The following is a 4,501-nucleotide window of genomic DNA, read 5'->3' as shown; positions in this document are numbered from 1 at the left end:
TCGGTAAGTGGATTTTGGCACTGTCGGAGTTCGATTTGCGTTACGAATCGGCTAAAGCGGTTAAAGGACAGATTATGGCCGATTTTGTGACTCGGCATTGCGGTACAGTGGGGACTTTGGAAATTGTACCTTGGACGCTTTTCTTTGATGGATCCACGTGTGACCGAGGGGCAGGAATCAGCATAGTGTTAATTTCTCCTCGGGGAAGGAAGTACGAGTTTTCTTTGCCGATTGTTGCCACGTCAACAAATAATCAGGCTGAGTATCAAGCTTTGATAAAAGGGTTGGAATTACTAAGGGAAGTTCATGCTGACGCTGTTGAAATCTTGGGGGATTCTATGCTGGTTATAAATCAATTGGCTGGAAGCTATGAGTGCCGAAGCGAGGTCCTAATAACTTATCATGAAAGGAGTATGCAACTGTTAAAGGAATTCAAGGACTTCCGATTGGAGCATATTCCTCGATTGCATAATGAAGAGGCCAATCGGTTGGCTCAGCATGCCTCGGGATATCAGCCCATGATTAATGTAATATCGGCAATCGGTGCCGATGATTGGAGAAAAGAAATCATTGATTATTTAAAGGATCCATCCAAGAAAGTAGGGAGGCGTGTTCGGTTTCAAGCCACCAAGTATGTGCTCCTCGAAGATGAATTATATTATTGAACTATTGATGGGGTTCTTCTCAGGTGTTTAGGTGATGACGAGGCTAGGAGTTTGATGGGAGAGATCCATGAGGGAGTGTGTGGAGCACATCAGTCGGCTTTTAAGATGAAGTGGATGATTAGGAGGAATGGGTATTATTGGCCGACCATACTTGAAGATTGCTTTAGGTATTTCAAGGGGTGTCAAGGATGTCAGAAATTTGGTAATGTTCAAAGAGCACCCGCATCGGCCATGAATCCAATCATCAAGCCTTGGCCGTTCCGAGGATGGGCTATTGATTTGATCGGCCAAATTTATCCGCCATCAAGCAAGGGGCATAAATTCATTTTAGTTGCCACCGATTATTTCACTAAGTGGATTGAAGCTATTCCTTTAAAGAAAGTTACATCGGCCAATATGATTGATTTTGTGAAAGAGCATATTATTTACCGATTTGGAATTCCTCAAACAATTACTACCGATCAGCGTACTATGTTCACATCGGGGGAGTTTGATGAATATGCAATCGGTATGGGAATTAAAGTATTGAACTCTTCTCCTTATTATGCTCAAGATAATGGGCAGGCCGAGGCGTCTAACAAAGGGATTATCAAGCTTATCAAGCGGAAGATTGAAGAAAACCCTAGGAGGTGGCACACGTTGTTAAATGAGGCTTTATGGTCATACCGGATGGCTTGTCATGGATCGACTAAGGTTTCGCCTTATCAGTTGGTATATGGGCATGATGCAGTGTTACCTTGGGAAATTAAGACTGGGTCTAGGCGACTATCTTTTCAAGATCAATTGGCTGCCGATGATTATGCTACTTTGATGACAGACGAGTTGGATGATCTAGCAGGGCATCGGCTAAGGGCTTTAATGAGTATAGAAGAGAATAAGAAGAGAGTTGCCAGATGGTATGATAAGAAGGTAAAAGCTAAGGAGTTTGCCGATGGAGACTTAGTATGGAAACTAATCTTACCAATCGGGACTAAAAGTTCAAAATTTGGGAAGTGGTCTCCCAATTGGGAGGGTCCCTATCGGATAAGTCGATCGGCTCCTGGTAACACTTATATTTTAGAAACTTTTGAAGGAGTAGAATTTCCTAGAGCATTAAATGGCAAATATCTAAAGAAGTACTACCCAAGCATATGGGTCGATGCATAAGAGTTTAAGTGCCGATAACATTCCTATCGGCTGGATTAAAATGTATCTGCGTTGATTCCTCTATAGTCCACTTCCCGTTGGTAGGATTGATAGGCTTATAGGTGCCTGGTAGGGGATTACTCTGATTCTTCCCCTATTTAGGTTACTTGCCCCATAAGATGATACTATACAAAGTTTACTGGTTATTGGAACCAGAGTACATTAGTATTTCCTCATCATCAATAGTTTCTAGATTGTTTATGCTGCCTTAGATTAAGAACTTATAGGCTAAGTCATAAATCACCTACTGTTACTTTGGGTTCGATATTAAAACCGGGTTAATCTTGGTGAAGTGCTGATCAGTATATATGTGTGCACTTGCGGATAATCTGATTATAATCACTATTAGGGTGTAGTTAATTTATACCAACAATGGCCATCTCCTGGCAATTGTGAGGGGTTTTGTACCTTCCCCAGTGGAGAGTCCAAGGCAACTCTAGTGGATTGCGCGTGTCATTGAGCTACCTCACTTGTGGGTAGGTTATTGTAGTGTCCAATTGTGTGGACAAGGTTCGTGCAACACCTCTTAGCCATTGAACCACCAAGTGTTTGCCGACATAACGGGGACATAGTTGTTAGGAATATGCCCTAGAGGGAGTCATAGAGATGATGATATTACGATTGTATCCATGACATATATTATGAGTTTAATGAATATCCATTATAGACAAACTTGTATCGATTGACAATTATGTGAATTGTTTGTGAAACTCTTTTACTTGTATGGTTATTCTAAAGTTGTTCCTAATTAGAGTTCTTGTGAAGACACACATGAATATTAGATTAGCACATGTATTAGTTGATGACTATGTTTCACAAGTCATAGACATAGAGATGTCAAAGTAATAATGTGGGCACATGTATGACATGGGGCTGGACTAAATCAACATGAGATGTTCTTATTATCTCTTTATGCATCATGTTCGTTATGTCCTTAGACCTGAGATTGTCGTATGTTCTCAAGATGTGAAATGTCCTACTTAGGGACTATTAAACGCTACTCCGTAATAGGGTAGTTATAAAGGTGGTCTTCGAGTTGTTGAGAAACATGTTGTCATACATTGATAATCAAGTTGGAACTTGCCCCTGTTGGGCATTCTTAATGTCACTACCAAAAGTAGACTTAGTATTCTAATTCTGATAACGGTGCCAAAAATGCCAAAACTATCCCTCATGCCACTTAAGCCAAGTTGTCATCCCCAGCATGACATAAGAGATGCGTTATTGAAATATGCAATTGCTCATCTAGATAAATAATGAATGGGATCTGCAAGTGCACAGATTAATACCGATGTAGCATTTTAACCGGTAAGTATTCTAGTTATCGTTATTTATATTTTTACCACTGGGAAGGGATTAGCAATCATCAATGTTGATTATAGAATGGAATATAAGATTGAGTATCTATCATTGCATGTATAATTGAGAACGTTTATCTATCTCTTTCATACAGGGATAAGTATCACATAAAGGATATATAGAGTAATGAATAGTGACAAAGATAATTAATCTGATCAGCATAACTTAGCCATATATAAATATGATAAGCACCTCAATTAGATATTCTAGCAAGTCATTAGCATGGAATTAGGACGAACTACAAGAATATTTCCTAAGCTATTCTTAACTATATAGTCTAGCATATCATAGTTAGTGCAATTATACTTAGCAATCATTGTGAGACAGGACTACACCCATGCATAGTGATATTATCAAGGAATATGAGAAACATAGCAATCACTCCCCTGTAATAATGTTGCTCTGCCAGCCCAATACACGAGAGGGGGACTATATAAGAATCAATGGAGCTGTCACTACCATGAACTACCCCGCGATCTGGCATATAGGGTACAATCGTAGATAAATACGGTATAAGCACCACGCCTACACAATATCTATCATTTACCCATGGATCCCATGGATAAACGCTATACGATCCTAAACATGTATATAATTCCAATCTAACTAAGCCAAATATATAACTATGATAAACTAAGAACAATATAATTGCGAATATAAACAAGTAGAGCAAAGTCATAATCAATATTGAAGTAGAACAAAGTCATATTCATAATATTGAAGAACAAAGATGAACAATTGAAGAACAATAGAGAATTACCAAGAATCCTCTTGACAGATCCGGAAACCAATCAAAGATTGACTCCTTCTAGTTCTAATCCTATGTAGCTATGCTAATCAAGATATCTAATTGATGTGGTGGCTCTAGGCTTGATCAGAGGCTTCTTCTCCCTTGATGAATAATGAATTAGGGTTGAGAGGTTCTCTCCTCCAGGGGCCAGGGGGTCTGGTTTTATAGTCCTTCCAAGTGAATATGGGCCGTCGGATCAAACAGACATTGATTGAACGGTTATCCTTGATCCTTTAGGTCGGTGGAGCGTAATCCCGAAAGAGAGTTCTGATTGGACTCTAATAGGGGGCGGGCGCCCTGGGCCCTAGGGCGGGCGCCCTGGGCCCTAGGGCGGGCGCCCTGGGCCAGGCTCCGTTCTGGCTCCACTTCGTTCCCGTGGCTTCTGGAGTCTTCTAGATGTAAGATAATTGCACGGCACGTTGATATCTCTATGTAATCCCGACGTGTGGGCCTTTCTTCCGAATTTCCTGATAACCCCCTGCAGAAATAGACAAACACCAAA

The sequence above is a fragment of the Sorghum bicolor genome, chromosome 3 (assembly GCF_000003195.3).
Source record: "Sorghum bicolor cultivar BTx623 chromosome 3, Sorghum_bicolor_NCBIv3, whole genome shotgun sequence".
Classification (NCBI taxonomy): Eukaryota; Viridiplantae; Streptophyta; class Magnoliopsida; order Poales; family Poaceae; genus Sorghum; species Sorghum bicolor.
The sequence above is the reverse complement of the archived record's forward strand: the minus strand, read 5'-3'. Positions refer to the sequence as shown.